The 24,982-nt window shown below is 39.4% G+C and overlaps 1 protein-coding gene across 1 annotated transcript in view; it reads right to left on the bottom strand.

Annotated features, from left to right (window-relative positions):
• galnt10 (UDP-N-acetyl-alpha-D-galactosamine:polypeptide N-acetylgalactosaminyltransferase 10 (GalNAc-T10)) overlaps positions 1-24,982 on the bottom strand; it is a 115,459-nt gene that overhangs the window by 46,312 nt on the left and 44,165 nt on the right. The window lies entirely within an intron of this gene.

Here is a 24,982-nt window from a genome sequence, read left to right on the forward strand (position 1 = left end):
AAAAATCCTTAAACACTTGCTGATGTGGATATGACGTGGCAAATGTGTTAATTTGAATTCAGTTTAAACCGTATGTCGACGTCTACAGCTCATCATTTACTGATGCATTGCTTTCAGGTTACCGTTTAACAGGTATGGTTTCTGTCTTAACCAGTGTTTAATTGTTGCCTTAGTATTTCATCTTCTTTAAATAGCTACTATCCCATTTGCTAGTTTTTCATTATGTTTACTGACCAACTGCAAGCTTTTATACATTATGTCAAGCTAAAACGTTTGAGAGTTAATCTAGGTTGTTAACTAGCTATTTCAACTGTTAGCCTAAAATGTCAATGTTTAAAAAAAACCCAAGTGCAGCTAGCCATCAACTGCTGGCCATACTTTAAAATATAACTTTACAACTAGTTTCATAACAATTTAAGCTATCCATTTTATTTATTGATTTTGCTAAAACATATTTATCCATCTTGTTAGGTAAAAAGAAAAAAAAGAACAAACTGCTAGCCATAATTAACTAATTATGGCTAATTTCCCGGAGGAACCCACCCGAGGGATTAATAAAGTTTCATCTAATCTAATCTAACTATTAACTAAGATGATTATGATGATGGTAGCCATTTCAACTAGCTAGGAATGTCCTATGTTAACCTAAAAAGCTGAAGCATCTGTAATCCTGATCAATAACCCAGATTTGTTGAATATTTTGAGGGGTTCAGAAACGCCAGCTGTATAAAATAACCAACACATCCATAACACAGTTCATCATTCCTTCCTGTATATGTTGTGTTGGTAGAAGCTGGGGGGGATTTTCAATTCAATTAACCTCAAATTAGAGTGAATCCAATGTGTCATCCAAATCTCATCTTTCCAAGGTGCTGGATTACTTCCCAGAAGTCTTGGCACAGCACCAAAGAACCAAGCTGCTAATTTATTCCTCCAAAATATTCGGCTGCTTCTGTGAACTCTATCACACATCCTCTCTTTGAGCCAAAGCTGAAAACATCTGAAGCAGCTTTTTTTTTTTTTGTAACAGTCATAAAAAAAGAAGGATGCTGACGGAAAGTCCGTGATGACATAAGCCAGTCTGAGGGATTTTTTTCCCCGTCTTTTTCAAGAACACTCCCCCTCATCTTCCCCAGTCACACAAAATATACACTGCTTAAATATCTACTGAGCCAATGATAAGAGATGTATTACAGATGTGCACTTTGCTGTCACATCATAAAATGATGAAAGCAATATTTTGATAAGCAAGGAGAGGACGGACAATTTCATGTTTCTGCCTTCAAGCACTGTCAAACATTTAGAGCACAGGCACACAAGCTCCTGCTTCACAGCAAACACTACCGCCTCTATGGGGCTGCCTCAGTTCTCCTGCATATTTCAATTCTTTGGTTTTTCCATGTTTCTTCCATTTCCCTTAAATAGGACACTAGAAGTAAGATGTGTTTTATACATGTAGGACCATGTACATGGAAAATGTTGCCTTAAAAGAAGGATACTAGATCCAAGCCCGGCAGGAGGTAATTACACTTGTTGGAGACTTCTTTTAGTACAGAAAATGACCTTATTGCCACTTAATCAGTAACCCCCTAGAAAATACTTTGTCATATTGCCCTCTGTGACTCAGTTCCACCCATTGCTCTAATTCATTTTTAAAACACCAAGATAGCCCAGATGTTCACCTTGAAGCCTGAAGAAGGGACTTCACTAATGGTTGATACCACTTTGGCTTTATTACAGCTAATGGTTGGTTTTCTCTTTTATTTGGATTTTATATCGGTGGACTGCATTTAGAGCGTAGTTATTTCAGACCCACTCTAAATAATATCCTTCACAGTCAAACATATTTCTTCATCCAACCAACAAGCAAGCTCAGAATCTGGATTTAAAGAGACTAAAGGCTAAAAGTTCATCCGTGCTTTCCAGTTGTTTTCTAGGTTATAGGTGGTGATGTTTCAAGGACAATTTCCTGTCTCCGTATTCCTTTTTTTTTTTTTTTTTTAAAGAAAATTTGTTCTTGCATTCCATTTCTTCTGGTCTACGAGTGAAATTGACCTCTTACATGTCTAACCAACTGTCAAGCCTGCAAAAAATTCAGTCAGTGCGTCTAAGAGGGAATCCATTAAAAGCGAGGCATTAGCAGAGAGCATGCTCTTCTGATCAGGTCAGTCTGCCCTGATTCAGACCATGTTTTGCTTTTCTATCCACAGAAACAGCAGAAAGGAGCCAAAACATACATACATTGATGCATTTGACTGTTTTCCATGTTTACTCTCTGAAATAGACCAACTCTCTAAATGCTTACACATTGCGCTTAAAGCTGTAGAAGTAGTCTGCAAAAAACAAAAATAAATGTAAACAATAAAAAAAAGATGAAACTGGGCAGAAGTGGGAGCATTTGATATGACAGAGGAAGGCAGTGGCCAAACAGACTTCATAAAGACAGAACAGCAACAGCTACAAAGACAGAGTCACTGCTAACGTGGCAGCACTGATGCTGTGCTCACTCTAAATCTCCAAACCTCATCCTGTCAAGCAGCCCCGTACTGCTGCTGTCGACTGCTATAAAAATATCCCTGTGGGGATTGTTAGTCCTTGAGAGTCATTTACACGGTCTGAACAGACTGCCAGCTTGGACCTGAGAATTTAAGTTTTGTCACAGATACCATCATCCAGGTTCTGTTGACAATGGAATAGCAAAAAATTTTATTGAAAATATAAGCTTTGGTTCCCAATGTGATTTTTTTTAAGCAATTAAACTCAGTAGTGCAGAAAAAGTCAAGCAGTAGAAACAGTCTGAACATGATGGCTCAACTACATTTAGCTTTTTCATAACCCAACCTTTGTTTCAGGCCCAGCAAAGAAGAATTCAGAAAGGAAACAAATGCTTTTTTCCTTTGGCATAGGCAATATTTTTCATACTATCAATTCTCAAAACTATGCTTCAGTTCTTTAGTCTTTGTATGATGTGCTTTATTATTTGTTAAGCAACAACAGCCATCAAACTGCTCACTTTTTATTCTTCTATGTAACGTTTAGGACTAAAGGAAAGAAATGGCAAAGCGTGATGGCACGCTGGATGTTTGGATCAATAAGTCATTTTTCAATAACACTTACCGTGTGTACTTAAACACCTTCAGGTCAACAAATGTACATGATGCAAACTAAAACACAAATACACTTCCCTTTTGAGTGTCAACGCAGGGGTTTTAGATACTCATTGGTTTGGTTTGTGATTTTAAGCCTTCCTTAATTGTCTGTTTTGAAGAAGTGTTATGTGGTATTACGTCAGCTGCCCCCTGTTATCACATAATTTGACTGTCTAGTTCTTGATCTGCCAAAAAAATATTTATAGTTATTATCTTGTTTCTCTAGTCTCTTCTTTAATTCCCTCCTAGTAGTTACTTCCTGTTATAAAAGGATTGAACTCCCCCCTCCCCGCCTCCAACCAGGTGAACATGCCGAAAACACCAAACCTAGGAGGTGTCCAGGAGATCAGAAGCAACTTAACTGGATTCTTCCAATGTGGAAGGAGGACCAGCTAAAATCTGAGTCCCTCACAAATATCCAAGTTCCTCACCCTCGCTGAAACCATATACCCTTTACAGCAGGAGTGTCCAACTCCAGGCCTCAAGTGCCGGTGTCCTGCAGGTTTTTGATGTGTCCTTGATCCACAGCTGATTTAAATGGCTAAATTACCTCCTCAACATGTCTTGAAGTTCTCCAGAGGCCTGTTAATGAGCTAATCATTTGATTCAGTTGTGCTGACCCAGGGTGATATCTAAAACCTGCAAGACATCAGCCCTTGGGGCCTGAAGTTGGACACCCCTGCTTCACAGGGAAGCAGTTCTACTGCTCATCTTATTCTGTTAGTCACTTCCCTAAGTTTGCAGGTCAGGTTAGTAACATAAAGCGACCAGTAAACAATAGCTCTGCCCTGAAGAAAACAGAGGGAACATTTGCTGTAGCAAGGAGGGATCACGTGACTTGGTGTGCATTAAAGGCAAGTTCTATTTATCATGACAGTCTCAGACTGCAGCAAGTGTTACACCAATATGCATGGGAGTAGGGATGGGTATCGAAAACTGGTTCTTGTTGAGAACCGGTTCCCACTGTTTCAATTCCTTGGAATTGTTTGCCATTTTGGCAAACGATTCCCTTATCGATTCCAGTCGCCCCGAATGACGTCACCACGTTGCGGAGCGTCATTTACCTGGCAGGAAACACGGCGACTCAAACGCTCAAAAGTTTGATCATACTTTACGAGAACGGATGACAACAGGGCAACTTGCAATACTTGCAAAGTAGATATTTCATTTAAGGGAGGAAACACTACGAATATGCAAAAGCATTTGCTCACAAAACACGCGATGACCCTAAATGAATGTCATGTTTTTAATTCCGCTCGACTCGTGAATCTCAACCCAGCAGCAGCGGTAACGTTTGCACGTCCTCTCCCGTTAATGCGGCAGGTAAATAATCAACTAACAGTGCATATTATGTTAGCGCGATCTGCCTTATTACAAAACCTGCCATTACTGTCTGAGTCTGGCTCAGATGCTGGCAGTTCTCGCTGCAGTCTACCGGTAGCGTCTCCTTTCAGGCCAGGATAGACGAATGTCACGTCTCAGATTTGGTGAAAAGCTGAACATTCAGCTAGCGTACAGCCACTAATTGTTCCAGGTGCTTACTTTGGAGTTTCTTCCTTCTCCAAATTGCACAGCAGACAAATGGGCTCTGTTCTCCAGAGAAGGCCATTAAAGCACAGTAACAGCTCTCCAGCTCAAACTATCCCCTGTATTATTGACCATTTTTCATATCATTGTACATTTCTCTCCGCTGTTCCTCCCCTCCTCAACTGTTAACCTATATGGATAATTATTTTGATATTAAGATTGTCTCCTTTACACTGGCAGAGTGCCAGACATTTGCACTAATATACATGCAAATGATCCCTTGCACAGCAGTGCTATTCGCAATTAAAATTTTAATAAGACATAACTGGAGTAACAACCCCTTTGGAAACGCCCCCCCCCAAAAAAAAAAGAAACACGCAAAATATTTCATTTTTGTGTGGTGGTGTTCATCCTGTAAGTCACAGCTGGGTACAGAACACTGGACACGTTTTGAATCGAAATCTTTTGTGGCAAGAATTTTTGGAAGACAAAGATCTTTATGTGCCGCTCTCTGTCTCGCTCAATTTTTCACTTTTCTCCAACATATCTGGATGCTTACAGGTGCTAATGAAGTCAGCCTCCCCAGAGAACAGCTCTCATCTCTAAAGCATACGCCAATTAAAAAGGCAAACACTTGATAAAACATGATAACATGCTCCACTACTTCGCACAGCCTCTCGTGTAAAAAAACAGAAATACAAAAAGCACCGCCTTTTACCCCCTGGCCCTCAAAACAGCTTTATTAGAGAAACAACATTAGCTTCCCTCAAATTAAACTTGAACATGACAGGTGAGCAATGCAGACAAGAACACTGAGAACGACTGGGGTCACCTTCTCAGAAGCACATGCTGTACACCATTCATATGGATTTTAAAGTATAGTCTCCATTCCTTGAGGCTGCTGCCTGCAGCTCTTCTTTGCACTGGCTGAAATAATAACGACCACAGAGAGGTAACGTGCCCATCGTAAGGATCTAGTCAGGAGACTGAAAGAGACTGGTGGCATAGCTTCCAGTTCTGTAGGGTTAGCAGCCAGGAGACATTTGCCTGTGTCCCACTGGACCTTCATGTTTTAAAACATTATTTAGCACTTTTTCATTCACTGTTTATTTATTTGTTTTTCTCCAAGTTTAGGAACCGTGAACTACTTGGCTGGGGTTAAGAAAAGATTTGTAGCCTAGGCTGAAATAAACTCCTTACCAGCAATTCTCTGCATTGGAAAAAAAAATGAGTTGTGAGTGGCAGTCCCATCTTAATAATGCCATAACTGGGTACATTATGCTCTGCCGGCAAAGGACATCTTGTAGACATGCCAGTGGCTTTGACAGCATTACTTTATGGGAATGTGAATGGCCTGGAGTTTCTACTGATTAAGAATACAGCTGGTCTGCTAGATGATGAGAAAAAGCTGTAATAAAGACAGTTTTGGTCAACAACTAACACTAATTTATTAAAACAAAACATAAACATTGTGCATTTAATCTACCATCAAATGTGTGTTCTTACATGGGATTTACATGATTTATAATTAAAATTCAAGTGAAAAACAAAGACAAAGATTGCAGAGGTGGGTTAAGGAAGCAGGACCTGCAGAAAAGCTTTTGCTTATTCTAAATGGATGCTTTTAAGGTGAAAATTCACGTGTAAAGGAAACAGATGAACTTCATTTCCTTTATGAAGCTCTATTTTGCACATTATCAATGAATACAAAAAAAAAAAAAAAAAAAAAAAAATACAAAATTTACACCAACTCTCTTTTATAACTGTTCAAAGTCACTTGAGGATTTAGACGCAGGCCACCTACAGACTCATTTTTGGAGTCTGTGAACAGCTTTAACAATAAGACACTGCTGAGTCCTCTGAGTCAGGACAGAGGTGGCCTTCTGCACTCCTAGTAAAGCTGCTCCATATCATATCTTCTATGATGAACTTTTACATAATATAAAAATGTCATCGTAATTGCAATAATATTGCTATAGCAACACCATGCCTTTCCTGGTGCGCACAACAATAAGACCAGGCCGGGCACATCAGAGCAACAGCCGCGTGTCAGCCTCCGATAGCGATTTAGTGCCAGGAAAGTGAGTTACTTTAACAACCTCCAACAAAACAGTACTTTGCAAGAAAATGATCCTCTAAAAGCGGAAACAAACTTTTTGACTACTTGAGGAACTTCCATCCATCCATCCATCTTCATCCGCTTTATCCGGGGCCGGGTCGTGGGGGCAGCAGCCTATGCAAAGAGGCCCAGACCTCCCTCTCCCCAGCCACCTCCTCCAGCTTATCGGGGGGAACACCAAGGCGTTCCCAGGCCAGCCGAGAGATATAATCTCTCCAGCGTGTCCTGGGTCTGCCCCGGGGCCTCCCCCCGGTGGGACATGCCCGGAACACCTCACCCAGGAGGCACCCAGGGGGCATCCTTGTCAGATGCCCGAACCACCTCAGCTGGCTCCTTTCGATGTGGAGCAGCAGCGGCTCTACTCTGAGCCCCTCCCGGATGGCCGAACTTCTCACCCTATCTCTAAGGGAGAGGCCAGCCACCCTTCGGAGGAAGCTCATTTCCGCCGCTTGTATCCGCGATCTCGTTCTTTGGGTCACTACCCACAGCTCGTGGCCATAGGTGAGGGTAGGGACATAGATCGACCGGTAAATTGAGAGCTTCGCTTTTACACTCAGCTCCCTCTTCACCACGACGGACCGGTGCAGCGTCTGCATTACTGCAGCTGCAGCCCCAATCCGTCTGTCGATCTCCGGCTCCCTTCTCCCATCACTCGCGAACAAGACCCCGAGATACTTGAACTCCTCCACTTGGGGCAGGAACTCATCCCCGACCCGGAGTGGGCACTCCACCCTTTTCCGGCTGAGAACCATGGCCTCAGATTTGGAGGTGCTGATCCTCATTCCCGCTGCTTCACACTCGGCTGCGAACTGTTCCAGTGCGAGCTGGAGGCCTTCACCCGATGAAACCAACAGAACCACATCATCCGCAAAAATCAGAGATGAGATTCTGAGGCCACCAAAGCGAAAGCCCTCCGCCACTTGGCTGCGCCTAGAAATCCTGTCCATAAAAATTATGAACAGAACCGGAGACAAAGGGCAGCTCTGGCGGAGCCCATCACCCATCGGGAACGAGTCCGACTTATTGCCGGCAATGCGAACCAAGCTCTTGCAACGGTTGTATAGGGATCGAATGGCCCGTAGCAATGGGCCAGACACCCCATACTCCCGCAACACCTCCCACAGGACATCCCGAGGGACACGGTCGAATGCCTTCTCCAAGTCCACAAAACACATGTAGACTTGAGGAACTTTTGCAACCCAAATCTAAAATGACTCCACCAGTCGCTGGAGCACTCAGTAGATGCGCTCCATATGACATGAGAGGTGGATGGAAATGACTGACGTAAAGGAGGGCGTTAAAGCAAATGGTTAAAAAGCTCAAACCAAGATGCAACATCCCAGCTGTAAAAAATGTTTCTGTTTTATTATGTGACAGTTATGGATAAACTTGTGTTAAGCAGTTATTTTACAGTTTGTGCTTACATTTGATTTCTGCTGCTTCACCATTATTACATTATAATGCTGCTGGTGCATCTTGTTTCAATAGATTCTCATTTCAAATTCGGAAGAATGTCATCAGTGACAGTAGCTCACTGGAAAAGAATACTGGAAAATGCCTTTACTTAATGCATCTACTTATGTTGCTGTCTGCATGCTGTGAGCATCAATAAAACGCTGTTCAGCTTTTTATATCAGTTCAGAAATTTTGTTAGTGTAAATTCTCAAAATTCTGTGATATTAATTTTAGGGCTATTTTGCCCACCCCTACTGTATTCTTTCTCTAGTAACTCTACATGGTCAGACATGCAGATGACAGATGGCGAGCAGAAAAATCCATGGAGAAACTAGCCCATTAGCTGAGCTAACCTTGAAAGTACTGGGGAGGTTGGGAAGCTGGAGCAAGCCAACAGTCCCCTGCAGGGAGAGCGAGAGCTGAACATCCTCCCTGCACGGGCTGTGGAAATTCAATTACAGCCTAATGAAGAGTGAGCTGACCTCCCCGCACCGCCACCCCTCCTCCCTCATCCCTCTCTCCTCTCACCAAGCTGAAGGCTCATCATTTACTGTAGCTGGGCAGGTTGGCAGGTCTAACTGGTTTCACTGAGACCACAGGCATCTTTGTCCACAGAATATCCATGTCTCCTGACATTACACTGTTTGTGTACAATGGATTCCTGCCCTATTGTGTTATTTCTGTCCTTCTAAATCCTTCTCTTTTTGCCAACTGTCTTCTTTGTCCTTTACTAAGTTGAGGGCTAACAGGCTACTCAATTTTGTCACAATCATTGTCACAGAAGCTCTCAGCGCTAGCCCGCTAATACTGATACAGAACGAATAACCTCCTGTCCAATCAATCTTTTTTTTCCCCTCACATCCTGGTCTTTGTTTTGATTTTGTTTCTATTCTTCCCCTATTTGTTCAAAGGTAACAAGGAAGTATTTACAGAAATAACAGGCTACTTTTAAAGTTCTTCAGGTATCACAAATGAAATAAATGATGAATAATAGTCAGTGTGCCAATAATAGTCCGCAGGGTCATGTCGATACCTATATTTGTACATCAATTGGCTCATTATTTTGGTCAGTAATTGGAGCAATCATTTCCTAGTTTCTTCAAGCCAATTATCTTTACCGCAAAATATCAGAATTGGAAACTGTGCCATTCTCATTTACTCACATGCATATTTGTAAAACTACCAATGACTAAATATAAAGCAAATCCTGTGCTCTGCTATTCTGTGTTAAAATGTCAAAAAACAGGAATGAAAAACACATCTGAAAAGCCAGTTTCAATAAACGCAGAGTTTAAGGAGTTACTAAAGCGTACAGTAGGAAACGACAACAGGCAGCTTTTCAGCAAGCACTGAAGAAGCCAAAGAAAACGTCCAGAGACAACTCCCAGCCTGTGAAAATAACAAGCTCCTACCCAATACACTGACCAGCTGTTGTCAGTTGGAGATAATATGAGTTTTTGTGCTCTCATCAATGTAGTAGAACCCAGGCATGAGATGCACCACATCGTAGTAACTGTAAAAAGAAAGCTCCAAGACTTTTGCAGGACTCATCAACCTTTATTAATGATATATAGAGTAGCTGTGTCAGCCCAATGTTGCTCTCAACTGTGCAGTGATTTGGTGGCAATTATGCTCTGCAGAGAGAGCAGTTCAACATGCAAAGCAGCTCTGGAGTTTTTGAAGCTAGGTTAAGGAGAGAGGTGAGCAGCAGTGTGGCTTCATGCTGAGAAAGAGCACTACAGATGTGATGTTTGCTTTGAGAGCGCTGATGGAGAAGTACAGAGCAGGTCAGAAGGCGCTACTACTGAGTCTCTGTGGATCTAGAGAAGTGTGTGACGGTGATACAGGACATGTATGAGGACAGTGAGGCAGTAGTGAGGTATGCGGAAGGAGTGACAGATTGAATCGAGCTGGGGGGTGGGATTCCATCAGAGATTGGCTCCGAGGCCCTTTTTGTTTGCAGTGGTGATGGACAGGTTGACAGACGAGGTCAGGGAGGAATCTCGATGGACTGATGTTTGCAGATGACATTTTGATCTGTAGTGAGAGCTCGGAACAGATGGACGAGAACCTGCAGAGGTGGAGGTATGCACTGGAGAGAAGAGGAATAAAACTTAAAGCAACACAGAATGCGTGTTGATTACAGGAGGACAGATGTAACGGTACAATAAGGAGTAGAGGTAGTAAATGTAGAGGAGTGGGAGATGAGTCCGGGGTGACAGCTCAGGTTATGGAGTTATGAGAAAAAGTAAGAGAGGCAAAGCTAACATGGTCTGGACATGTGCAGACAGTGGATAGACTGGAAAGGACACTTGAAACACCAGGTAAGAGAAAAAGAAACCACCGAAGACTCTTGAGTGTCGGTAAGGGGCCATACAGAGGGCTGGTGTAACAAAAGTGGATGTTAGGAATAGGGTGAGGGAGCCACATGATGTGGAGACTCCTCGCTGTAAGAAGAAGATGGTAGCCAAACAGTAAGAGATGTGTTTAATGATATGCTTTAGATGTGTGTTTCATCCAGTTCACAATGTGCCACAAAACAATAGCAAGAACACCAAAACCAATACTGAAGGTGGACTTTCTAGCCTGCTCAATAAAGAGGAAAACAGATTATAGTTGGACATTTTGGAAATTTCTCTTTCTCTAACCCTCCTAAGACAATATTTACATGCAGCACAACCAACCTATTGAAAGATCCCTGCAACACTTGACCCAGTAGAACAGCACATACTTCATGCTATAGTCTCTTATAAGCATAAGTAGGTTCTCATTGGTAAAACTGACATTGTATAATCAAGTACTCATTCAGTGCTTAGAATAACCAAGTACCCCAAAGTAACTAAGTGGTTTATCTGCTTTACACTATACACTAAGGTTCCCATCAGCAGCACAAACTGTCAGGGTTCAATAAAAATCAAATCAAATATACAGGAATGAAATAATTTCACTGCATTTTTTAATCTATGCTCGACTTCCAGCGACTTAAAAAAAGCTGCAGTGATTCTCCCAGTAATGTTCTATAAAACTAAAAGTATACCATCTATCTAAAAAGACGACAGGTATTAAATCAGGAAATAAAAAAAGATACAAAATTGGTTGATTCAAACTATCCACTCAAATGGAAATGCCATTATGAAATTCTAGGACTTATTGACACCAATGAATCAAAGCATTTACTAAGCCAGAGGAACAGTTCATGCATTTAAATGATTGACAGTAACCACCGAAAAGGTTTCGTTTTCTTACCTTTAAGGGTGCGAGGAAAAAGGAATGTGTATGATGACTATAATAACTGTAACCCCCAAAAGAGGGGGACTATTTTCCCCAAATTTAAAGTTCTCAATTGATATTGCAGTGTCAGTAAAGTACTCTGATCAAAGTGGCCAATGTTTGCCAGGCACTAGCATTTAATTGCTCCCTTTTCAGGTCCTGAAGTTCTCAGATGTCCTTGCAAATATAAAGTCAACACTGATCTCACACTAAAAAGTGGAGAAAAAAATAATAATTATGCATACTGAAAAAAGGCCTCTTCTATACATATTTCTCTTAAACCTCTGTTCTAATTATCCACTGTATTCATTCAAATGTGAAGGTGCCTTTTACAGTCCAATCTATCAACCATGGTCAACCATCAGGTGTGCCAGAGACGACCTAATGTCCAAGGTATTCACTAATATGGTCTGATGAAAGTCATAAATTGCTTCATTCTTCTACAAAGCACCAAGCTCACATCTCTGACATTGTCATTCCCATTAACTCTCACCCATCTTCCCCTCTTTGAATGTTGTTTCACGCCTCTTGATTGTCTCACTCTGTGAGTAAATGTATTTCCCATGCCCATTTATCACCTGCCTCTACACAGCACTTTCATTTTCCTGCCAAAACACGATAACTATCATTTAGGACGTGTCATGCCATCTCAAATTGCTGGCAACAAATTGCCTACCGAGGATATAGAACTAATTGCATGTTTGGAAACAATTACAGCCGTTCACTAAACATTTGAGAATACAATCAGTGTCAAGTTTAATATTTTCGTTCTACCATACCGATTTTTTTCCTCCCTTCATTAAAATTCAGTGTTATCAAATGTTATGTTTGTTTTTCAGACAGTTGTCTAATTGATCCCATCAGGCAGTGAAGGGAATAATCCAACTATTAATCTCAAGTCAGTGACAGGCTTCCAGTGAATACTGCAGTGTGGCTCGGTGGTCCTGCTGAGCGGGACCGTCACTGTCACAGAACACAGTTAACAGTGATGGATACATCTGGACTCACATGGTGCCTGGTTTAATGAAACTGTGCTACGACGATGTCTGAGCACAATAATATGCCAGAGATAAGATGCCAAAGAGAAAGAATGGAGCTGCAAAATCAAAATCCTTTGGGTTTTTCTTTTTTTATCTTTAACAACACAGCAAAAAAAAAATCTTTTATTATTTTCTAAATTTAGTTTTTCATTAAGAGGAAAAAAAGATTAAAGTGATAACTGACAACTTTTAGAGCTGACAAATCAGACATTAACGACTCATTCGAACCAGAGATAAGGCTGCTGAAGTGCCTACCATCGTTTCATGGTTCAATCATTGTAGAGTAAAACAGGACAGGGAAGGGAAAGAGAAAGAAAAAAAAAAGTCGGTGGCTGCTTGGTTGTTTTATTACATTTGCAGTCATTTGCTCGGGTGTGAAATTTATGGTTTTCAGGGTTTTTAGCATTAACTCGGTTTCCCTGGGTCTTTTCCCGTGTTGTAGTTGTGTGTCTTATTTTGAAAGAAATATTTACATGTTACCATAGCGATCAGAGAGCATTAAGGGGCAGAGGGGAGGATGTTACTCTCAGTGTTGTTGCCGCATTTCAGGAGGACGCTGATAATAAAGTTACACAATTACACATGAATTCGCGTTTATTACTATATTTACAAAACACCATCATTTTTGTCTTGGTCGTATCATTTTATTTTGTAGTATTTATCCGTGAAACCTTAAAGGCCGGTCCGTGAAAATATTGTCTGACATTAAACTGGTCCGTGGCACAAAAAATGTTGGGGACGGTTGTACTAGGGCAGCGGTCCCCAACCCCCGGGCCTCGGACCGGTACCGGTCCGTGAGTCGTTTGGTACCGGGCCGCGAGAGTTGAGGCTCAGGTGTGAAATGTATGGTTTTCAGGGTTTTTATCGGTTTTCAGCGTTATTTTGTTATCGTTTTTATCGTTAACTCGGTTTTCCTGGGTCTTTTCACGTGTGTTATGAATAAATCTTCTTTTTTTCGGTACCGGTACTAGTTTTATTTTGTTGTATTTATCCGCGACACATTAAAGGCCGGTCCCTGAAAAATATTGTTGGGCATAAACCGGTCCGTGGCGCAAAAAAGGTTGGAGACCGCTGTACTAGGGGACCCAAGTCAGCTAGTAGCTAACGGTTGTGTTCTGGGTTCAGAGCAAGGCTGACAACTGCCTACGTCATTTGGCGGTTAAACTGCTTGACATCCATGTACATTTTTGCCAATTTATCAGTTGAAGACAAAGACCTGATCTTAGATTCAAAGCAACAATTTCAAGGTCAATGACATCGCTGCAGAGAGTTTGGTGGCGCTACAGTCTTCAACCACTGTTTTCTCTAGTGTAGCAACTGTGATTGTTAAAAGTGCAAAGTTGAAATACTGACATGTTTGGAGGTGTTATTGGTTATTGGTTCTAATGGATAAAGTACTTTGAAAAATCTCAGTGCAGCCATTTCTAAGGATCCTTCAACAATGACCTCTATACTTTTCTCAGCTGCCTAATGCAGAATTGGGAGAAAAACCAAACATTTCTTTGTTTGCCATTGAACCTCCATTATGCTCACCAACTAGTTACAAACTTTGTCTGCCATCATTCTCACTTGGTTCAAAGCTTTGTTTCACGCCCATTGCTTCTACTAAGTAAAATGAAGGGCTGAAAAGGCAAAGCAAACAGCTGGAAAACCAACTCTTTCAGGGAACCTGCAGGATCAGGTGAGAATGCACCGTGGGTTAATCACTTTATGCAATGCCAATCAAATTACCTGCAGTAATATCATCTATTGTAGGAAAGGAAGTGTTGATTAGTGCAATTTTAAGGATAAGGGGAGCCTATGTCATGGTGTTTTTAATCATTTACTATACGTACACAGTAGATAAGGCAATCCTCTTTTCTTCATCTGATAATGATTTAGGTTATTACCAAAGAAAAGTGCTTTATGTGTTCTTTTAACGATAAAGGGTGCGTGGTACTCTGCTGAGTAATCAACCTCAGGCATGCCATGACAGATCATATGATGAGATTCCCTCTCATCTAGAGAAGGAAAAAGAAAGGGGGCTGGGTAGGCTTTAATCAAAACCCAGCAGGTGCTGAGGGTACATCATATCATTTTCTACTGAGACCATTGTAGGAGGGGAAATTGGTCCCTCTTGCTTTTCTATGATGAATTTTTTACTTTATGACTGTTGAATGTCAGTGGCAATAAAAAAAATGTAAGGAAAAAAAAAAAGAGCAACACTTGTTCTTTGATTGAAATACAATGAAAACTGATATTTGCTGCCAATCATTTTCTAATGATTAAAGTTTTTCCATGTCGGCAGCAAAAGAGATTAGAAGAGAGAGCAGAAGTGAGGTTAGTAACGTCGCAGCCAACAATCCCAGCAGCCAATCAGGCTCAAGGCTCTACCAGAGTCAGATTTAGGAGCTTTGTTGATCTGATGCCTGGAAGAGAAGGAAATCACTCCCACAGATCACACATATCACAGTCCGAAAAAAGAGGAGAAGAAGAAACAAGCAGAAAACATTACGATGACAACTCAGGATCATTTTAAGACTCGCACCAATGCATCACCGTGGCCAGTTTTATATTCGTTTAGCTTCTCACAGGCGTGCACAGCACTGAGTGTACACATATGATGACTAACAGTGGTGGTAATTTAGAAAAGATCCACCAATCCACTCTGTCAGATCAATGTATATTGACTGAGACCTTAACCAGCAAGCTGTGTGTTGATTAGATGCCTGATCTGCACTAAACTCAGCTTTGCTCTTCACCTAATGTAATTTGCTGTACTGAGCTAATGTTGATACATAAAGCTATTCATGCTCACGTGTATCTTACTGCAAAAAAAGCCGTGACAGTGTGTAAATTAACATGATGCAGTGATTTATAGGTTTCATTTACCCATATTTCATTTACAAAAGAAAACCTGGTTTAAACTGGGAAAAAAAATGACCTCTTTGGAATTTGATGGCTGTCAATTTGAAACCGTTGCATAAAAAATGAATTTAAAAAAATACAATTTTATGATTTTATATATCATGACTTTTCATGAAATGTGTTCATGAAAAGAAGGAAGAAGAGAGAAGAAGAACAATGGAAGAGAAGAAGAAGGCAAAGATGGACGAGGAAGACAGAAGGATGGAGAAAGGAATGGAAGGAGGGAAGGAAGGCAGGAAAAAAGGAAAGAACATTTTATCCTAAATTTGAAAAATTATTGTGAAACAGCAGCTGAAGGCAACAGTAAAAAAAATACCGTAAAAAAAATATATACAGCAATTAAAATATTCCAAAAAATGAAAAGTGATTATAATCTACTTGTTAACAAAATACTCCAAGATTTTACTGCAACACAGCAGACTTGATACAAAGAGATTTATTTCCATTTAGCTCACGAAGGGAATCTGTTTCAGGAAGTCATTTGAAAAGGGAGACTGCTCAGAACTGCTGTTACTACATTACTGACAACATCGAGGAATTAGACAGGAAACATGTTGGTTTAGATCTAAAAAGGAACTACTCTCTGAATGCCAGGTTTGTGTGTTCCAATAAGATCCATTACATAGTTTGCCCATTGGCGGGTTTTGTTCTTTGTCTGCAACTGCAAAATGTCACAGCCGCGAGGTAAAAGACCACAAGAAAACTAATTTCAAAAAAATGGAAATAAAAAGGACAACAATGCATTAATATGAGATGACAAATGAACGACGCTGGAAAGTTTTGCAACAGTCAGGGCAAATAAAACAAGCAAGCAAGAGTCAACAGAAATGACCAAGAATTGAAATATGAAGAAATGTCAAAGTCAGATAAATTATATTAAACCACTAAAAAATGTAAACCCACCACACTGAAATGGATTCAAAGCCACATAATGCAGTCATAACTTCAGCTAAATTTGTGCATTTAACATCATTTAAAGAAGAGCGTAGTTGCCTATACTCAGCTTTGTAGGTGTGTTCCCATATAGTCCTGATCAAAAGTTTAAGCCCACTTGAAAAATGGCACCAAAAATTAAAAAAAAATAAAATGAAAAAAAAAAATCATACTTTGCATGGTTGGATCTTAACAAGGTTCCAAAGTAGAGCTTCAACATGCAACAAGAAGAAGTGGGACTGAGACAAAACATTTTTTGAGCATGCAATTTACTGAAAACAACACTTAAAATGAAACAAGCAGTTTCACAGCTGATCAAAAGTTTAAGACCACATGCCTTTAAAAGGCCAAATCTGTGCAAAAATGTGTCATTTTCTGTCAGGTAGTCACACTGTCATGATGTTCTGATGGCAAAGGGGAAAGGGTTGCTGAATGTGTGCCATTGCTGCTGAGGTGGGATGCAGTAAGACAGTCTTTTGGGATTTCTTAAATGATCCTGATGGTTATGGAATAAAAAAAGTCAAGTGGAAGACCCCAAAAAATGTAACCAGCACTGCGCTGATGGTTCCAACTGGCCGTCCGTCAAGACACTGGACGATCGTCGACCCAAATTAAGGGTGTTACTGGTGTCGACTGCAGACCCATAACCATCAGATAGAATCTGAGACTGAAGACCTTCAAAAACAAAGGCCTCGTCTCCTTGAACTAGAGTTTTTTTTGGAGGTGTGGTCCTAAACTTTTAAGTGGTCTTAAACTTTGGATCGGGACTGTATTTTTTTCCCCAATAACTTATGTTGTGTACCGTGTCACTGTACTTCTGCAGTGTGTGGAATAGGGCTGTGCGATATGACCAAAATCTCATATTGCTCGTCTGTCCGTAGTGTGGTCATATTAAATATAAGAGAGAACTTTAACAAATTAATATAGCCACTATAATGACCATCAAAACGATGAAAAAATATTTCCGTAAACAGTTTATTTTGCGACACCACGAAACAAACGATAGCGTAAAATGAAACGATAGACGTTTTTATATTATCATCCAATATATATCCTTATATTGAACAGCCCTAGTGTGGAATATAGTGCAAACATTAACTAAAGAAATGGCATTAAGTGCATTAAACTTGCAAATAAGCAAAGCTGACTTAAAACACAGGATAAGCCACACAAATTTCACATACTGTGCTGGATTAACTTTACTATTTAATTTAGTAACAGCTGTGTTAAAATAAGGAAGTTACATTAACTCATCATCTTATTTTTTATTTTTGGTACAGTTGAAAAGTAAGAAAGGAGAAGCACAAACAAGATGAGACGTCAAAGAGATGAAACAGGGCAGACATGTCTTATCCTAAAGATAAGACAAAAATGACAACACTCAAAGAAAAGATTAGAGACATGCAGGGAAAATGAAGAGAAGAAGAACAGCAAAAAGGAGAAGAACGGGAGGGAAGACAGGAGCTAAAAGAAGACAGAAGACAAAAACAGCAGGTTTCAGTGTTTTGCGTGTTATCTATGAGTCAGTGTTCTGCCTGAATGAACTTCTCCAGCAGCTCAGAGGTAAGCGTGGGCGAGCGTGTGTGAGAAGGGTACAGCGAGGTAGGGATCACGTTACCCTGACAAGGTGCAACGTATTGAAAAACAGATGAATGTGGATGCAAATATTGCTAAATGTAATATTTTTCTTCCACTCCGGTGGGTGGCAACAGCCAAATCAATCATCACTTTGAAATTACAGCAGAGATTTTACACAAACATTACTTGGCAGTGAACATTTTGTACAGAAAAGTGTGAACGTTTCTTTTTTGTGTGTTTTCCCCAACAGGTTGCATAATTAAAGATGACATTTAAAATGACAACTTCAAATGTATATTTTAGTCTGCTCCTTTGGAGTCTGGCTGTGTTGACCGCATTGGCTTCGGATACACTAAATAGCTTACTTTTTGGGGGGGTTGGTTTACATTGGGCTTTGGTTTAAAGAGAGATTATGTTGTGCAAGTTAGTTTTTTGTTTTGTTTAAAGGTAAACAGTAACCCTGAGAATCAAAGAACAAAGGAGTAGCAAAAAGCTTGTTCATGAGTCTAGGATCATATCACTCAAGGCAGGGGTCAGATGGGTTTTGTGGGAAGTCTATATATATTTCCCACTGTGCTCAGAGTGCAGATTATTTTAAAAGTTACCTCTGCTGTCCTTGGTGCAGCTGGTTCCTACTGCAGAAGGACAAACCAATGTGGACAAATGTTCACCCTGCTAAGATGTCAAGTTCACACAATGTCTGGAATTAACAAATGTTTTCTCATTAGCTAAAAATAAGTATGGATAATTTGTTTTGTTTAGTACTTGTGATGACATCTATAGACTTAAAATGAGATGAATAAATGTAAAAGAACACAGCTCACACAACGTACTGAATAAATGTGTTTATTAAAAAAGGTTTCCATGATTCCTATTTTGTCTTTTTGTGATTATTATTGTATTATCATCATGATTATATAATGTGGCTTCAAAGTTAAGTAATTTCTTCTTATAAAAGACATACAAGATGAATACATAACTAATTCTTCTGCACTGAAGATGCCACTTAAGACAGAACAACACCACATGCAAGTTTATCAGGCAATGCCTGTAAAACATTTTCAGCTGCTAGCCCGCTAACTAGGTGACACAAGCACAGCACAACCTGTAATATCCCAAACCTAAACCCCTGAAGATCAACAAGCTATTATTGTCAGTTTGAATTCAATTTTACAATCAAATGCTAACATCAGTAGAAATTTACATGATTATAGACACAAAGGTGATTTTGCTCATCTGACTACAGTGTTTTTATCAACTGCATGATAAATATGCTGTGTTCAGATGAGCAGAATCAACCTGGGATTTTCTTACCTGGATTACATCATAGGGACCTGACACCCCTTCTATAGGTTGAACAAAAAACTTTCTTCCTATTCATAATAAATGATCACCTCAAGCTGCCATGGTAACTGATGGCCTGCTGAACTGCTCGGATATATTCATGACTTTTTGTAACATTATTTGGCATTTAGAAATGAAGACATAAATGCATGAGCATAATAAATAATGTGGGAAACTAAAAAAAATAAAAAATAAAAAGTGCTCTTATTTTATAATCCACTTTGATGTGTTCTAGTTCAGAGCTACAACAGAAGTTCTCTCCTCCAGCTTGTTCTGATGAGTTTATCCATATCTCTCCATCCTCCATCTCATCCAAATTAAATTCCCCTTTCCCCCCCATTATAATTATTTCCCATTTCATCACAGAGCGATGCATAAATTTGCACATCAACCTCTTGATAAACGCCCATGTCTGCTTTGCAGTGGAACTGAATTTATGTTCTTGTGCACTTTTGTTCGGTTGCCTGAGGACACCACTGTAATCATACCCCATCTATCCCAGTGTGCTGTCTCTGCAATAACTGATTCACTCAGTATGTGTTTTTTTGCACCTGATAAACTGAAAAAAGAAACATCTGTGAATGTTACATTGCTTATTCAGTTTGGGAGGAGCAGTCTTTGCTGGTTTTGAGAAGCTTCAAGTCAGAGTCCCAGCTTTATTGAACTGCTGCATGTACAAGCAAAATGTACAATACGAGGTTACCACAGTGCATTTCTCTTGTATATGGAACTTTAGACTGTGTCTCCCCAACACTACTTATTTAAGTGGTGTTTTTTAAACACAATAAATTAACTCTGGAAATAGATTTTCTGCATTTTTACTGCACTGTAACAAACTGTTGTACAATTATAGGACAGTTTCACAATAACGTAGCGCATTTTAACACATCTAAACACTGTAAATACTGATGCCTATGGAGAAATTATAATGTATATACAGCTACAGCTATACCGTAAACCATTCATTCTATATTGTACGACATTATTTTCTATATACTAAGACGTTGTTTATGTACATTACAGTACTTTACTTGCCCAGTAGTGGCATAACTCACTTATGAAGTTATTAATTGCTTTAACATACAAAAATCTAAAAGTTTACCGTTTGAATCCACACCTGTAAATTCCATATGGTATTGCCAAATTTCTTCAAAGTGTTTTTTCTGTCTTTGGTATTCCTATGACATTATCCTCACTTCATGTCCCATTGGTTAAAATTCATGAACAATCCTGGATTGAACACAGTTGAGAACTGAAGATACAACAAAGATTGTATTTAATATTCCACAATTTGGTTGTACATGTACAATGACAATACAGAGTCTAGTCTAACTTCTTTTTTTTAACAGTAAGAAATTATAAAAATAAAATGTTACCACATCATCAGAAATTATGCACATTTCCATTTACCCAGTTTCTTCCCTTCAATTTTATTTGAATATTTTATGATAATACGCTCAGAATAAAACCTCTTTAACATATTAGAGGGTAAAAAAAGTCTTTTTTTTTTTTTTTTTTTTTATAATGTTGACACCTGGAAATGCCATATGGTACTGCAAAAACAACTGAACAGTGACCTTTGTGTGGTCATAGGCATGAGTCATCACAACAACCTTTGTAATACTCAGTTTCCTAATTCACACTATAAAGCCACATTATTGTCACACTTCTAGGTCTCATCATTGATCGTCCTCTGGGCTTGATTTTATAATGACATTGATTTATTTCTCTTCAGATTACTTGTGGATATTCAAGTCTCTTTCAACTAAATACCACTAGGCATCAGAACCCATTAAGGTATTCCTGAAATGATCTATGGGTGTGAATGCTCAGCAGCCACAGTCAATTATTCTGTGCAGCTTTGTTCTTTGTGTTAGGAGGCAGGCTGTGCTTTGCAATCAGTCAATATACAGAAAAGTATGACTGACTGGGTCACTCAAAAAAAGAAAAGAAATAACCTACAATAAGCTTGTATTAGATTTCACAGTTCTTCCATAGCTGGAGTGAAGAAGTTCAAACCCTCAAATTAGAAGGAGCACAAGGAAAGAGTGGATTTTGAAACTTTACAGCATGAGACAGATTTAATTTGTCAGTTTCTCAGAATCACAAAACAAAAACGTGTTTGTTTATTTGTCATCTAGAGGCAGAATTACAGTGATGGACCAACTGCAGTAATAATGATTTGGAGTACTGACGACCTGAATGTTTTAAAGCTTCAACCAAACCGGGACTCAAATATGTAAATTTATCTATTCTTTTCATAATACATGCATTACCACACAAATTCAAAACAGCTGATGAATTAAGAAACAATAATTTGGCATTATTCATTGGACATCTACATTATTTAGGATTCTCTGATGCTACCAAAACACACCCCGCCCCCCAAAAAAACAAAAACAAAAAAAAAACGTCACGTCAGGAATAACTTCAAAGTTTTCAAAGATGCCCCAATAAACCAGAGTGCCACAGTTTGACAAATTACCAAAAAAAAAAAAAAAAAAAGACCTGTAAGTAACATATCTTACACCTATGCATCCCAACAAAGCAGCCACAGTTTAACTATTAAAATATTGACAGTTATAATCTTTTTTTTTTTTTTTTTTTTAAAGTATCTCTTCCCAGTGCCTTTTTTCCTCAACTTTCATCATCCTTCTTTCCCACCTCCTTTTGCGGCCTTCTGTTACAAAGCAATAACCCTCACTCTCACTATAACCTGTCACAGTGCTTGTACTAATTTGACTTGTTTTTAAGTATCTTAAGTCAATGTCTGGTCCCATTTTTTAAAATAATGCATTAGAATAAAAAAAAAAAGAAAATCTCCCACCCAAAACTCCCCTCTTAGTATTTACAATAATGATGACTTCCACGTACAGCAACCGCTTCCCTTTTTGGTTGACCAAAGAAAGTGAAAATCTATAGCAACATATTAAACTTAAATAAACAATGTTATCTTCAAAAGATGCAAGAAAATGATTTTCAGGGGAGGATTTAATCGAGTATATAACTTTAGAGCTACATAACTTTTCATCTGCATATTCATTAAACATGATGTTCGGTTCCAATAATAGTCTTTTGAATTCTAACTTTTGAGCACAAGAACTGATCTGAAGCTGACAAACACCCACACGCACATTACAAACTTGCAATTTATGTAAACTGGGAACAACGGTACTCTAATTTCACATTTAATTTAATTTATTTTAAGATTCTTACACTTTTAACATCTAAAAATAACATCACAAGAAGTTAAATTAGTTTGAAATGAGCAGAAGTTCACAATCCACTTAAAAGTTTCCTGAACCCAAAGAGAAAAGTTCTGTTGAGTCAATACAACACAAAGCTGAGCACAGCAAGCACAGAGACAAATATAAATCATCAGGTATCCTCTAAGTCAAACAGGAATAGTTGCATTAATTATGATATTAAAAGGAGAGAAGAGGCTGTTCCTGAAACGCCGCTCTGCAACAAGGCTATAATTACACAACATATAAACCTGGTACTAATTAGCACCTCAGAAAATATAACTGCACTGAGAAAAACATCTCATCAATTGTTTATCTTCCTCATGTCAGCAGTGAGGCACCAAAACAAAACAGCGCCAATTAATATAACAGGCCATCAGTAACTCTGCGGGCTAGCCTGCTGCCATGGAGCACAGAGATTGTTAATCAGCCTGAAAGAAAGTGACAGGGTTTGATAAAATGTGAGCGGTTACCTCTCTCCTTAACAACCGACAAAGCAGTTCACCTCTGAAAGTCGAGTAAAAATCCTCCTTCATGCCAGTTTCTTCTTCTTCTTTTTTCTCCATAAATTATTTAATATCTAAGGAGCTGGAAAAGTGAACCTGAAATTATGCATCACACGGTGGCTTTGCAGCAGGCTTCGTGATTAATATCGTGTTCTCACCTCCATCGAGGCCTTGCTGATAACATTGCACTTGTCCCCCCGATTTATTATGTAAGGGTTCAAAGCTGTACATTAATTCCAGAGTTCAAACTGATTAAGCTGTCTGTGTGAGAATACCGGTTCACACCAGAAAGTAGATTATTCTGCTGCTAACCTCACTAACACTAGCCGGGCCACAGAACACCCTCATCATCAGCATCTGTTCAGAGACGGCTGCAGGCAGCAGCTTCGAACAGATTAACAATATAAATTATTTTTATGCAGACAGGGAAGCTTGAGGCTTTGCTTTGAAAACTAACCCACAGTGTCGATTTTAGAAGGAAAATACACAAACAGCCATGACAAACATCTAGCATTAGCTGCTTAAGCTAAACATTTGTCCTGGCATTATTACAATGATACAAAAAAGCTCAGCTGATGTTACGAGCTCGCACATAGAGCTTGGTTAGGACTTGCATTTAATATAACCAAGTGTAATATTAGTTTGGGCCACCACCAAATTAGCTGAACCACACCAACTCCTCTAAGTTGCTGCGCCACTGCAAGCCTCTTTGAAACCCAGCTGTCCCTTTCCTGCCGTTTCTGCCTTATTCAGTATCATAGCTGTTTTAAGTGTTCTGTGTTGGGTTTTTGCTACAGCTGCCTGCGGAAAGTAAGTTGAAACGAGGATAGGAACTAGACTATGACCAAAAATATTTATCACGATTTACATTTGAAAATTTGCGATAACGATACAACTGACGATATAATTGACACTAGACAAAATACTTTACAACTCCACAACTTTATTAGGGAAAAAAAAAACATCAATGTATTTTCACTTAAACAAGCAGCTGTTTTTTATGTGCATTAAAGTTATATAAAATTTTAACAGTGCAAATGCAAATTCCTTGCTGACAGTTTAACCAAAAGGCATTTCCAGTGGAAATTGGCCGACATATCCTCAGCATAACCATGTATAATATCCACAAAAACTTAAAAAGAGGTTATACACACACAATACGGTAATATTATGTTGAAGCACAGTACGTATCACTCCGCGAGGCTCGTGCCTACGATAGCCGTAATGCTCTGACAATCCAGTAAGCGGTGCGGGTTCGTAGCTTAGCAAAGACGTACTACAACATTTGACAGATTTTCGAGCGCCGTGTACATAAAATCGTTTCGAGGTCAGTAAACACAACCAGAATTCATACATAAGGCACACGGGATTATAAGGGGCACTGCCGATTTTCAGAAAAATCAAAGGATTGATTTTAAGTGTGCCGTATTTTCCAAAAAACACGGTAACAACAACGGCCCGCTAGCATGCTCTTCCAAAAATAGTGCTTTGTTGTGTATCTGACGGACGAAAGCTAAACCAGTTCCACACCACTGAAGTTGCAGCATTTTTACAAACCGATCCGCTTTCGCTCTTCTCATTCGCCGTCGCCGGTATGTGCGTATGAAAACAAAGGCACTGCGCATGTGCGTTTTACCCATATTCTAGCGCGACATTTCATTTTCTTATCGTTGCCCAACATTATACCGGTATTACCATGAACGGTATGATATGGCTCAGCTTAATAGGAAGGACCTAGAAAACAGCCTTGACCCCAAGTATTACTACTGCAGATAGAAATAATATTTTTGGAATTATACTGAATGGGTTACAAATAAGATTGTTACCTTTTTGCAGTATGCATTATGTTTCTTATTTTATTGTACTTTTACTGACCATACTGGCAAGAACAACCAACCAAATGCTCAGA

This window comes from Perissodus microlepis, chromosome 10 (assembly GCF_051167445.1).
Source record: "Perissodus microlepis isolate ML-2025 ecotype Zambia chromosome 10, ASM5116744v1, whole genome shotgun sequence".
Taxonomy (NCBI): Eukaryota; Metazoa; Chordata; class Actinopteri; order Cichliformes; family Cichlidae; genus Perissodus; species Perissodus microlepis.